At 47.7% G+C, this 14,145-nt stretch overlaps 1 protein-coding gene across 3 annotated transcripts in view; it reads right to left on the minus strand.

Annotated features, from left to right (window-relative positions):
- SLC45A4 (solute carrier family 45 member 4) overlaps positions 1-14,145 on the minus strand; it is a 117,671-nt gene that overhangs the window by 99,636 nt on the left and 3,890 nt on the right. Inside the window, exon 2 of one of the 3 annotated variants that reach the window (XM_082235623.1) lies at positions 7,823-8,045. The exons of the other annotated variants lie outside the window; for them this stretch is intronic. The gene's annotated coding sequence lies outside the window, so the exon portion shown is untranslated. The remainder of the gene's footprint in view (positions 1-7,822; positions 8,046-14,145) is intronic. 3 annotated transcript variants of the gene reach the window in all.

The raw sequence follows: 14,145 nt of genomic DNA on the forward strand, positions 1-14,145 counted from the left end.
AACAACTCTCTGTCCGCGTCTTCTGCTGTGAGAAGATTTACACACACTGCTGACAGAGCGTGCACGGGTCTCTAAACGTATCTGAGGCTCGTGTCGTTGTTTGATGCTGTTCCAAGGGAGACCGGCTGCCGGCGGGTGGCTGCTGGAGCCAGCTGGGGTCCTGCCTGATACCCCCGTCTTCCTGACAGCATCCCAACCGTCCTTCTAGCTCAGGATTGCCCTTGAAGCAGATCTCCAGTGTTTTAGCCAGCCCCCACCCCTAAGACGTCAAGAATCTGGGATCTTCATGTACTTGACCTCTGAGCTTTGACCCCGCCATAAAACCTAAACATCTCCATTTTGTTTTATTTCTGGCCCAGAAGCATCATGAGGCCCCAAACATTTGGGGGCAACTCCTTGACAGGGGAACTTTTTAAACACAAGGGTTCCTGTGATCTTGACCCTTGTGACTGAAGGATGGAGGTGTTATTCTGTGCTTAGTACCCTCTCCAATAAGCAAACCGGCACAGAGTTTCTCACATGCTGTCAGAACAAAAGTGACAATGATTAACCCATCAGTTAAGCATGACTGTAGCTAAACTGGGGTGTATATGTACGGTTTGTTTTATCTGATTGGAAGCCAAAGTGTGGCTTTCGGCTGGGTTAATCTACAATGAGAACAGGCCATCCAGCAATTTATGCTCAAGCTAGCTAGACTGGGGGAAATAAGTATCACAAGTTGGGCTGGTTTGAAGGCACATGGAGACTCCAACATTACTGAAGCTCAGCAGGTTTGGGGTGGGCCAATGGCTGTAGAGGAAGCCACCAGAAGGTTATGTACATGACCTTGATTTTGACTAGGCATCCAGCCTACCCCCTTCCCCCAACTCATGCCAATACGGAGCTAAATGGCCCAGTGGTCTGAACTGGTGCAAGGCACCCTCTGTGTAAAAGCATGTTGGGAAGGGCAAGGTTTTGAAAGACCCCTGGACTTCCTTTCAAGCTATTATTTTTGTCTCTCAGAAAAAGCAACCGAGTTCATCGCCAGACTGCGAATGCTTCCCACATACATCTGCCAGTACATTCCTGACATTGGGACAAGCTTTGGTGGTAAGGGGGTGGAGGAGGAAAGGAAGAGCAAGAAAGGAGATGGTGGAAAGGAAAAGAAGTATTTGTTCCCAGAAGGTGGGACAGGGGAGATGTAATCTCAGAACGACAATGTCCAGTGTTCTGTAGGAAGGGGGGACAGGCGCTGAACCAAGGGCTGGATCTAGACACATAAAAAAAAGCTTTTCAGAAAAAAATGTGTTGTAAACCTCAAAGTGGGAAATCATGATGGCAAAAGACGGGACTCCACAGTGCCATCTAGTGTCACAGCGCTATAACGTATACAGTGGAACCTCAGGTTACGTTACCCTTCGGGTTGTGAAAGCGGCAAACCCAGAAGTGTTTCACCGCTTGCGCATGCGCGGAAGCATTCTACCGCCACTCGCGCATGCGCAGAAGCGGTCTCTGGTTGTGAAAACTTCGGGATATGGCCAGACCTCTGGAACGGATCCCGTCTGCATCTGGAAGTACCACTGTATATAAAACACTTTTCTTTAATAATGTAGCTGAGTCCCAATTTAAGTCCTTCAGATGTCCTTAATTTATTGAGCAAGGATGATGGCTTGTGCTTGCTAACACACACTAACTCTCCCTACCCTACCCTACCCTACCCTACCCTACCCTATCATTTCACAACTGCGTCAATGGCTTTGTTGGTTGAAGATGTGCATTTGAAAGCATCCTAAGACAAAACCCACACCTCATTAAACAAGCGCGGATCTCTCTTCAGTGTCCCTTATCGTTGTAAGCTGGTATTGCGCAGTACCGGCCACCTCCCTTTCTATTGTTGTTCTTCAGATTACTGTAATGCTTAATGTGTTTATTTCTCTGAGCCTCCGCATTGCAAAGGACATTGCCAGGAATGCAGAACTGTCAGCTTTTGTGCTCGGTCGATATTAGAACACACTTCTGTCTTTGCATATATTCAATCCTTAAAAAAAAGTATTGGCATAAGGTCCGAATGATACAATAGGAGGAAATTTGCATCCATCTCAAGGAGTCAGTGTTGGCAGGTGAGAATGACTCCACAGCTATTATTCCTGGCCTGTTCTCAACTTTCTGAGATGGCAATGTTGCGGGAGTGATAACCCCTTGTTGCTGGCCCAAGCTGGCTGATTTCTCCCAATAGATCACAAGCAGTGATGTTGGGAAGAACCCAACTGAGGAGGCAGAGAGGCAGCTGGCCGAGCCCAGGCCCTAGCATAAGGACTCAGCCTTTAATAGGGTGGGCGTACGTCTGGAATTTCCCAGACATACCCGGAATATTGTAGTCAGAAGCAGTGTCCGAGTGGAAATTGGGAAAATGGCAGAATCCGGACATATGGCAACCCATGTCTTTTGGCGGTGATTTGGCCCCAAAAAACTCAACGACTTTTGCCAAAACTAAAAAAAAGCATCATTATCACTTATTGAAATATGGCAACCCTACTTTAGAGGGAGACGCCTGCTTCTTGGGAGAAAAGCAATGACAAACCTAGACAGCATCTTAAAAAGTAGAGACATCACCTTGCCAACAAAGGTCCGTATAGTCAAAACTATGGTTTTCCCAGTAGAGATGTATGGAAGTGAGAGCTGGACCATAAAGAAGGCTGATCACTGAAGAATGGATGCTTTTGAATTATGGTGCTGGAGGAGACTCTTGAGAGTCCCATGGACTGCAAGAAGATCAAACCTATCCATTCTTAAGGAAATCAGCCCTGAGTGCTCACTGGAAGGACAGATCCTGAAGCTGAAGCTCCAATACTTTGGCCACCTTGTGAGAAGAGACGACTCCCTGGAAAAGACCCTGATGCGGGGAAAGATGGAGGGCACAAGGAGAAGGGGACGACAGAGGACGAGATGGTTGGACAGTGTTCTCGAAGCTATAAACATGAGTCTGACCAAACTGCGGGAGGCAGTGGAAGACAGGAGTGCCTGGTGTGCTCTGGTCCATGGGGTCACGAAGAGTTGGACACTAAACGACTAAACAACAACACTTTAGAGGGACAACCTGAAGAATCGACAGGTAAGAAGATGGGACAGGATTGCAACAGAGTGTGTGTGACAAGAGCTATGCCTACAGCACAAGTTATACATTGGCCGGAGTCCAACAGAGGATCAAACCTACAGGTTATCTATGGATTTCAGCCGTAGGCCTGTGCACCCAGATGCACGCTGCTTTATAGCTAGTAAAGAACCTGCTAATGTGATGATGGAAACTAGAGGTGGAAGGGTTCAAAACAATTCTGATGTAGAGAGGTGGGTGAGTTCAAGGCATTTTTTTTAAGTTGAAGCTTCATTACAGTGCATGGTTTCTTTAACATTTCAAGACAAATAAAAGAGTACTTATCCAACCAGCACATAGTTAACCAGTGGAACTTACTCCCCCATGAGGCAGGCATGGCCACTAACCTGGATGGCTCTAAAAGAGGATTCGGTATATGTACCATACATGTAAAGCAAATTGCTTCCCACAAGGAATTCTGGGAACTTACCCCTGACAATTCTCAGCACCCTCAACAAGCTACAAATCCCAAGGTTCTTGATGAGTGTGTGTGTGTGTGCTTGAAATGGGCTTTATCTGTATATAGCCATTGCTGGACTCCAGCTCCCATTAGTCCCAGTCAACATGGCCACTGGAAAGGGATGATGGGACTTGGAGTCCAGCAACTACATTGGCAATACAGTGGTACCTCTGGTTGCAAACGGGATTCGATCCGGAGGCCTGTTTGCAACATGAAAAGAGCGCAACCTGAAGCGCCGTATCTGCGCAGGTGCGCAGCGCGATTTGTGTGCATGCGCGAAGCGTGATTTAGCGCTTCTGTGCATGTGCGAGTGGCGAAACCTGGAAGCAACCCATTCTGGTACTTTCAGGTCGCTGTGGGACGTAACCTGAAAGAACGTAACATGAAGCAAACGTAACATGAGGTATGACTGTATGGGATATCGGTCTTCAACTGGAGGCCATGACAGGGTCGCACCTCAGCTTAAGAGCCGAAGCTATTGTGGTGCTATTTCTAAGTGAGAAAGTAGGAGCAAAGGGGGCATTAACAAGGTGGATATTTACTGGATAAAATAAAATAAGAATAACAGTGGATCCTATTTTGCAGGTGGATTTGAAAAACGCTGTCACCAACTGCTCTAAGAAGAGAATATGAGTTTCAAGTGGGGCCTGTGGTAATTAGATTACAAATTGTCTGGCCTCTACTGGAGGGATTGAGTTACACAAAGTCAGAAAAGCAAGGCAATGGCGGGGGGGGGGGGGAGAGAGAGAGAGAGAGAAAAAAAAAGAGCTAGCAAAGTGCAGCAGAGGCATTTCACAAATACTGCTGTCGTACGTCTAGATTAAAGCGTAAAGCGAGAGTAAAGCGAGATGAGCACCGCAACCCCAGAGTCGGCCATGACTGGACCTAACGGTCAGGGGTCCCTTTATCTTTACAGTGGTACCTTGGGTTAAGTACTTAATTCGTTCCGGAGGTCCATACTTAACGTGAAACTGTTCTTAACCTGAAGCACCACTTTAGCTAATGGGACCTCCCGCTGCCGCCGTGCCGCTGGAGCCCGATTTCTGTTCTTATCCTGAAGCAAAGTTCTTAACCTAAAGCACTATTTCTGGGTTAGCGGAGTCTGTAACTTGAAGCGTATGTAACCTGAAGCGTATGTAACCAGAGGTATCACTGTACCTTACGTCTAGATTTTCCTGGGCATTACCAGGATTTCAAAGGCAAGAATTGGTGCCTGGGGGAATTCGGCTCTTTGTCATGGATCTTAGATGTTAGACAAGTCAATTTGGCGTTGTTTTTGTTTTTTTTTAAAAAAGCTCAATAATTTTGGGTGTTTCCTAAAAGAAGCTCAGCAACTTTCGGGGTTTCCTGGTTTTTTTTACTCTTTGAAATATGGCAGCCCTATTTTGATTGGTTCAAAATTGGGAAAGGAGTACGGCAAGGCTGTATATTGTCTCCCTGCTTATTTAACTTATATGCAGAATTCATCATGCAAAAGGCTGGACTGGATGAATCCCAGAAGAAATATCAACAACCTCAGATATGCAGATGACACAACCTTGGTGGCAGAAAGTGAGTAGGAATTAAATAACCTTTTAATGAGGGTGAAAGAGGAGAGCACAAAATATGGTCTGAAGCTCAACATCAAAAAACCGAAGATCATGGCCACTGGTCCCATCACCTCCTGGCAAACAGAAGGGGAAGAAATGGAGGCAGTGAGAGATTTTACTTTCTTGGGCTCCATGATCACTGCAGATGGTGACAGCAGTCACGAAATTAAAAGACACCTGCTCCTTGGGAGAAAGGCGATGGCAAACCTAGACAGTATCTTAAAAAGCAGAGATATCACCTTGCCAACAAAGGTCCGTATAGTTAAAGCCATGGTTTTCCCAGTAGTGATGTATGGAAGTGAGAGCTGGACCATAAAGAAGGCTGATCGCCGAAGAATGGATGCTTTTGAATTATGGTGCTGGAGGAGACTCTTGAGAGTCCCATGGACTGCAGGAAGATCAAACCTATCCATTCTTAATGAAATCAGCCCTGAGTGCTCACTGGAAGGACAGATCGTGAAGCTGAGGCTCCAAAACTTTGGCCACCTCGTGAGAAGAGACGACTCCCTGGAAAAGACCCTGAAGTTGGGAAAGATGGAGGGCACAAGGAGAAGGGAATGACAGAGGACGAGATGATTGGACAGTGTTCTCGAAGCTACAAACATGAGTCTGACCAAACTGTGGGAGGCAGTGGAAGAAAGGAGTGCCTGGCGTGCTCTGGTCCATGGGGTCACGAAGAGTTGGACACGACTAAATAACTAAACAACAACAATTCACAAAGGAGTTGCAAAGAAGCGAATTTGTAAGCAGGCGAGATAATTTGGGCTCCTGACCAGATTCCCAGGGTCCCTCCAGGCAGGCTGGTGTTTGATTTTTCAAATACAGTGGTGCCTCACAAGATGAAATTAATCCGTTCCGCGAGTCTCTTCGTCTTGCGGTTTTTTCGTCTTGCGAAGCACGGCTATTAGCGGCTTAGCGGCTATTAATGGCTTAGCGGCTTTAAGAAAAAGGAAACAAACTCGCAAGAACTCGCAAGACGTTTCGTCTTGCGAAGCAAGCCCACAGGGAAATTCGTCTTGCGGAATGACTCAAAAAAGGAAAACTTTTTCGTCTTGCGAGGCATTCGTCTTGCGAGGTACCACTGTGTAATCCTGCAGGTGTATGGATGCAATAACAGCGCATTTCCATCTGGAAGAGCACTCTCATGCCGCAGCACAACAAAACAGAGGCACCCCTTCTGAACATCTGTGGTATGTTCAGATACGGAACATGCACTGATGGGAAACAAGGTAGCTTAGCTGCTCTGACCTGGGTGTAGCCTGAATTTTTGTTGGGTGGGGGGGGCAGAACCTCAGATTTTTAAAATATTTTTTATACCCCCCCAGTTTAAATGCTTTATTGATATTCATAGATAACACACACAATATACCAATGAAAACAATCGTGTATTGATAAACCTATACATGTTTACAAAAAATTAAATTAAAATTAAATTTATACAATCTCTTTTTGCTAACATAGAATAGACTTCCTTTCATTTTCCGATGCATATAACCTTTCTGGTGATGGATGTACTTATCATTATTACCTTACTCTTTCTGTATTTTCTAATACCTTCCTACAACAATTCCTACCGTTTTGCTTGTTTCTTAGCAGTTCGTTTAGACAAGGGTCATTCAAACGCTGCCATAGATATTGTACCACTGTTGTTATTCTGTAGCTATCTCTTGAATGCACCCCATTTATGAATAAATGATCGCCTCAGATTTTTATTGATTTGGGGGGCAGCTGCATCCTTGGCCCCCTGGCAATGCCCATGCCCTGAAATAGCAGGAACGAATAGTATGGAAAGTGGAATCATGTACAACTGCCTCATCAGATTGAGTTTGGTCAGAATTGAGTATACACATCCATAGTTAGCATGAAAACATTACTTCTGGAAAACAAGCTACCATAGCTGCTAGAGGGCCATGAAGGTCATCAGAAGGTCGGTGGTTAGAATCCCTGCGACGGGGTGAGCTCCCATTGCTTGGTCCCTGCTCCTGCCAACCTAGCAGTTCGAAAGCACGTCAGTGTGCAAGTAGATAAATAGGTACCACTCTGGCAGGAAGGTAAACGGCATTTCCGTGCGTTGCTCTGGTTCGCCAGAAGCGGCTTAGTCATGCTGGCCACATGACCCGGAAGCTGTACGCCGGCTCCCTCAGCCAGTAAAGTGAGATGAGCGCCGCAACCCCAGAGTCGGTCACAACTGGACCTAATGGTCAGGGGTCCCTTTACCTTTACCTTTACCCATACACTATCTGAAACCAAAGGGGTACATTGGTTGCCAGAAGCAAAATATACAGTGGTACCTCAGGTTACATATGCTTCAGGTTACAGACTCCGCTAACCCAGAAATAGTGCTTCAGGTTATGAACTTTGCTTCAGGATGAGAACAGAAATCGTGCTCCGGCGGCGCGGCAGCAGCAGGAGGCCCCATTGGCTAAAGTGGTGCTTCAGGTTAAGAATAGTTTCAGGTTAAGAACGGACCTCTGGAACGAATTAAGTACTTAACCCGAGGTACCACTGTATTTGCATTCTTTACAGCTCTCCTAACCCCCTATAAGGTGGAATTCAAAGTGGTAAAGCTATACTTTTATTTTTATTTTGTGCAGGAAGCACCTCCCCATTGTCATATACTATCCAGCACGTTTCTGCACTTACCCTTGAATGCAATAAAAATTCCTTCTTATGATTGCTGTTGGCCGAAGGGTCAGATAAGTTGCAATCCATCACCCGTTAAGTTGGGAACTCCCTTGTCTTTTGAATAGAAAGTGAAGCGAAAAGGAAACTCGCCGTTTCCTATATCATCCTTCTGGGGATCCTGCACATGTCGGCAAAAGCCACTTAAGACAACATTTTCGTTGGAAGGCGGAAGGAAATGAAGCTGTGAACAAGCAAACAACCGTCCCTCTCTGGAGTTGAGTGAGGTAGATATCTCCAAATCTTTATGGAACAGAGGCTGCTGTTTGTTCAAAGCCACTTTCGCTCATCAAATTCCCTTCACATGTTTAGGACTACAACTCTCATCTGCCTCTGCAAGCACTAGGTTGGCAAGAGATGCTTTAAAACATGGGTAAGCACACTAAGGGACGCGGGTGGCGCTGTGGGTTAAACCACAGAGCCTAGGACTTGCCAATCAGAAGGCCGGCAGTTCGAATCCCCACGATGGGGTGAGCTCCCATTGCTCGGTCCCTGCTCCTGCCCACCTAGCAGTTCGAAAGCACGACAAAGTGCAAGTAGATAAATAGGTACGGCTCCGGCAGGAAGGTAAACGGTGTTTCCGTGTGCTGCTCTGGTTTGCCAGAAGTGGCTTAGTCATGCTGGCTACATGACCCGGAAGCTGTACATTGCCTCCCTTGGCCAATAAAGCGAGATGAGCGCCGCAACCCCAGAGTTGGCCACGACTGGACCTAAAGGTCAGGGGTCCCTTTACCTTTAAGCACACTAAGGCCCTGGGGCCGGTTCTGGCCCAATCGCCTCCTAAATCTGGCCGGCAGACAGTCCAGGAATCAGCGTGTTCATTGCAATTTGAAGAAGACCACATGGAAATTTATATGCATTTATCCTATGGTTTTCCCAGTAGTGATGTATGGAAGTGAGAGCTGGACCATAAAGAAGGCTGATCGCCGAAGAATTGATGCTTTTGAATTATGGTGCTGGAGGAGACTCTTGTGAGTCCCATGGACTGCAAGAAGATCAAACCTATCCATTCTGAAGGAAATCAGCCCTGAGTGCTCACTGGAAGGACAGATCCTGAAGCTGAGGCTCCAATACTTTGGCCACCTCATGAGAAGAGAAGACTCCCTGGAAAAGACCCTGATGTTGGGAAAGATGGAGGGCACAAGGAGAAGGGGATGACAGAGGACGAGATGGCTGGACAGTGTTCTTGAAGGTACCAGCATGAGTTTGACCAAACTGCGGGAGGCAGTGGGAGACAGGAGTGCCTGGCGTGCTCTGGCCCATGGGGTCATGAAGAGTCAGTCACGACTAAACGACTAAACAACATTCACAAAGAAACATACATAGCATACAACTTCACTTAGTATAAGCACCCCTCACCCCAGGGGCATATGAAGGGGGGGCAGAGTTGGCAGGCCGCCCTGGGCACCACTCGGGAGGTGACTAGATGGCTTGCTGCCCCCCAGCAGTAGAGTGGCCGATGGCGCACGCTCGTATGGGCGCCACTTGCACGGTGACTGTATGGGATGCTGTGCATGCACAGTCTGTACGGATGTTGCGCGTGCGCCACCGGGCGGTTTGCCCCACTCCTCGACGTCCCACCCCGGGTGCTGGAGAGGGTTCCTCCGCCACTGCCTCCCCCTTATAGAATGCTTTTTTGTACATTATTCCCCTTGACATGTGAATATTTGCATACATTCTTTGGTCAGAGAAAATCGGAGATGCAAATTTCAAGTGAAGCTGGGACACTTATGTTCAAAGGCAAGCTGAATGCGTTTCTCTGCCACCCCTGGCAAAAGCCATGCTTCGTATGAGCCGGTTTTCTCATTTTGCTAAAAAGCAAGCAATTTTGGAAGCCTCGTTACACGGCTTCTTTGCAGAACCCTCTCAAGAGGCTCCCAGGAGATGAGTGACAGGCCCATGGCTCCAGCAATGAGCCACAGTGGCATGAAAGGCCATAAACTATTCAGCAGGCTTGTGGTTCCCCTGCTCTCAATGGGCCCCGGGTCCTCTCTGGAAGCATCTTGCTTTTTCCATCCCATCGGAGCAGTCCTCGTGGGAAGGGACTAGCTGCTGAAGGGGAGTTAGAGAAGCTATTTTAAGGCCCAGAAGAGGGAGAGGGAGAAGGGGGAAAGGCTTTGCAAAAGCTATTATTCATCTGTCAAAAGGCCTCATGTTCGTGACCACAGTGAAATATCATGCAATAATTACATTCAAGGTTGGTGGTTTGGCAGCGGGCGATGCCGTTCTGGCTTTGTACAGAGGACAGTGAAGGTGTCTTCTATTGGATCGACTTCTGCACGCTGTAGAGTGGGCTGAGGGTGTGCGCACAGTTGATATGGGCACCGCTCGCGTGGCGTCCAAACGGGCTGCTGCTCTTGTTCACCATCCGTACGGGCGTATGTATGGACTGCCACATGCACCGTCCATGCGAGTGTCCCTACGGGCTGCCGCGCATACGCAGTCAGTATGGGATGCCGCGCATGCCCAGTCCCTACGGACGTCTACGTGCGCCACTGGGCGGTTTGCGCTGCCCCTTGGCATCCTGCCCCAAGTGCCGGAGAGGGTTCCATCAGTGGTCCACCACTGTCTGCACATTCATTTAGGCTTTAGAGTTACAGTGGTACCTCAGGTTAAGTACCATATTTTTCGCTCTATAAGACGCACCAGACCACAAGACGCACCTAGTTTTTGGAGGAGGAAAACAAGAAAAAAAATATTCTGAATCTCAGAAGGCAGAACAGCAGGAAGGATCGCTGTGCAATGAAAGTAGCAATCCCTCTTGCTGTTCTGGCTTCTGGGATAGCTGCGCAGCCTGCAATCGCTCCATAAGATGCACACACATTTCCCCTTACTTTTAGGGGGGGGGTGAGTCTTATAGAGCAAAAAATATGGTACTTAATTCGTTCCGGAGGTCTGGTTCTTAACCTGAAACTGTTCTTTACCTGAAGCACCACTTTAGCTAATGGGGCCTCCCACTGCTGCCGTGCCGCCAGAGCACAATTTCTGTTCTCATCCTGAAGCAAAGTGCTTAACCTGAAGCACTATTTCTGGGTGAGCGGAGTCTGTAACCTGAAGCGTATGTAACCTGACGTGTCTGTAACCCGAGGTACCACTGTACACAGAAAGCTTCATCAAGAATTACTTGCTCTCCTCTTTACTTAAATCTCCCTTTGTGTAGAGATTTTCAAAAGGGTTACATGACAAATCTGAAGATTCATGAACTGTGCAGGCTGTTTATGCTAGCCAGATTTAATATGTTTCCCTCGATGATAGTAAGAGGAAGATATTTAGCTCTCCCAGAAGCAAAGCGTCTCTGCAAATGTGGTAGGCAGGAACCTGATACGTTGGAGCGTATTTTCTTTTCTTGTGATTTGGGCATTCATGCCAGAATACAATTGTTAGAGGCCTTACAACCTAACAGGCTCGATTCTATGCCGTCAACAGTTCAGGGCCTGCTCTCGGACAGGAATGATCAAATTACTTTGATATTGGCTAAATATTTTGAGTGCTGTCCATGTGGAAAGACTGGGCCATTATAGAGAGATTTAGTGGTTCTTGACTGGTCAGTGATGTGTTAGACTGTATTATTTATGCAAATTGTTATGCTGAATTCGTATTTTCCACAATCTGCATACAGTGTTTGTTTTCTAATGTGTGGTTGCTATGCCTAATAAAGGATTGATTGAATTACCATGGAAGCGATCAAAATGGATGGCTGCCTAGGATGACTATGAAAAAGGTTCAGGTGGGGTTATGATATGATGCTGTTGAACATGCACGGGAAATCGTTGAGTCAGATTATCTGGGGATACGGACTGAGATCTTGCCAGCTTGCTGAGGGAACTGAGCTCCACCTCTCTTTTCCATCTAAGAAGCTGTGCAAGGCCTGCGATCAGTACTGGAATGGATTGGTGCCGACAAAGTGAAACTCAGCCCAGAGAAGGTGGAGGTGCTGTGTATGGTTTGGACAGAGGGGTGCTATTTAACCTGGATGGGGTCACTTGCCCCTCCTTAAAGAACTCCTATCTAATGTTCTATTTCCTGTCTCACCAGCTTAGGCTGGTGAGCCTTAGGTGGCGCAATGGGTGAGCGCGTCTGGGTGTTGACCAGAAGGCTGGTGGTTCGAGCCTACCCAGGAGAAAGCTGTGGGCAAGGTTCCTGAAAGGGTCCTTTCCGACTCTTATATTCTATGATCTACTGCGATACTTACTGGACAGTCTGACCGCAATTATTCACGCACCGGTAAAAAACAAGAGTTAGCGCAAAACACAGCAGCATTTTGCCAACGAAGTTCCGTATAGTTAAAGCTATGGTTTTCCCAGTAGTGATGAATGGAAGTGAGAGCTGGACCATAAAGAAGGCTGATCGGTGAAGAATAGATGCTTTTGAATTCTGGTGCTGGAGGAGACTCTTGAGAGTCCCATGGACTGCAAGAAGATCAAACCGATCTATTCTTAAGGAAATCAGCCCTGAGTGCTCACTGGAAGGACAGATCCTGAAGCTGAGGCTCCAAGACTTTGACCACCTCATGAGAAGAGAAGACTCCCTGGAAAAGCCCCTCATGTTGGGAAAGATGGAGGGCACAAGGAGAAGGGGACGACAGAGGATGAGATGGTTGGACAGTGTTCTCGAAGCTACCAGCATGAGTTTGACCAAACTGCGGGAGGCAGTGGAAGACAGAAGTGAATGGCGTGCTCTGGTCCATGGGGTCACGAAGAGTCGGACATGACTAAACGACTAAACAACAACAACAGCAGCATAGTAATTGGGACCCAATGTGGAAGGAGAATGTTGTGCAAATTCCAGAACAGCTATGCTGGCAGCAGGTCCATTTCTGGCCATAATTCAAAGTCCTGATTTTAACCTGCAAAGTACCAACCGAGGATGGAGAAGAACCTATGGCCTTCCAGATGTTGTTGCACTCCAGCTGTTCCAATTTTACACCTGAGCAATAGAGCATGAGACAGTCACCTCCCCAAACTGCTGTCCATGGCTAAAGAGTTGCAACATCTCCACACAGCCCTCCTGGCAGGGAGCCCGATCCCATTACAGCTGTATGATAGGGAGAAATTCAACAGAAATAGCTTTTCCCAGCATGCTATATCTTTGCCTGTTTTGCAGTGCTTTAAAGAACAGGAGTAAGGGACGCGGGTGGCGCTGTGGGTTAAACCACAGAGCCTAGGACTTGCTGATCAGAAGGTCGGCAGTTCGAATCCCCGCGACGGGGTGAGCTCCCATTGCTCAGTCCCAGCTCCTGCCAAAGCATGTTCAAAGTGCAAGTAGATAAATAGGTACCACTCCAGCGGGAAGGTAAACGGCGTTTCTGTGCGCTGCTCTGGTTCGCCAGAAGCGGCTTAGTCATGCTGGCCACATGACCTGGAAGCTGTACGCCGGCTTTCTAGGTCAATAAAGCGAGATGAGCACTGCAACCCCAGAGTCATGCACGACTGGACCTAATGGTCAGGTGTCCCTTTACCTTTACCTAAAGAACAGGAGCTTTGCACAGCACAGGTGGACCCTAGTGTCCCCAGATCGGCAGATCTCTCTCTTCTCTCTTTGCTTATTTCCGTGTCCTGCAATTAATTCCAGCAATCCACAAGGCAGGTGAATGCATCTTCCCATTCTTATGTAACTGCTCTGCTACACTAGTTGCCATGGCAACAATGAAAGCCCCATCAATGCATGTGTAAATTGACACACACTTAGCAACACACTTGGCTTCCATAAATGGAAAAGTAACCCCCCGTTTTATTCATGCTTTCTTATCAAGTATATTTGGAAAGCTGCATTAAAATTAGCTAGGGAAGGAGGTTGCTCGAGACAAACGGCGAACCAGAACAATTTTCTCTTTTGGGGGGAGCAGTTTTTCCAACAGTATTGAAAAACACATCCCTTTCTCAACTATTTTTCAGCACCGCTTGCAAATTCATTTGCTTTGCCCCTTCTCCTGCCTTCCCCACTGTGATGGCCTGGGAAACCGATTCATTGGCTGAACCGGAGGAATCCCAGCCTGCACAGGAGTCCCCGCCTCCAGGGCCGGCTGAGCCGGGGCAGGGCCTTGATTCTGAAGCGCCTACACCTGTGCCGGATCCTCAGGAGCAGGCACCAGGTGAATCCATTCTGGCTCCGGAGGTGGTTGAGGACTCAGTGCCTACAGGTGAGTCTCCCCCTGGGTCCAGTAATCCTTCAGCCTCTCCTGAACTGCAGAAGCTCAGGGCAGAGAGGCAAAGGGAACTGGTTTCTCCCAGGAGGAGTGCTCACCTTAAGGCCAGGAGAGGCAGGTCTCCTGGGGGCCAGGACCG

Source organism: Podarcis vaucheri (genome assembly GCF_965113315.1).
Source record: "Podarcis vaucheri genome assembly, chromosome: 8".
Classification (NCBI taxonomy): domain Eukaryota; kingdom Metazoa; phylum Chordata; class Lepidosauria; order Squamata; family Lacertidae; genus Podarcis; species Podarcis vaucheri.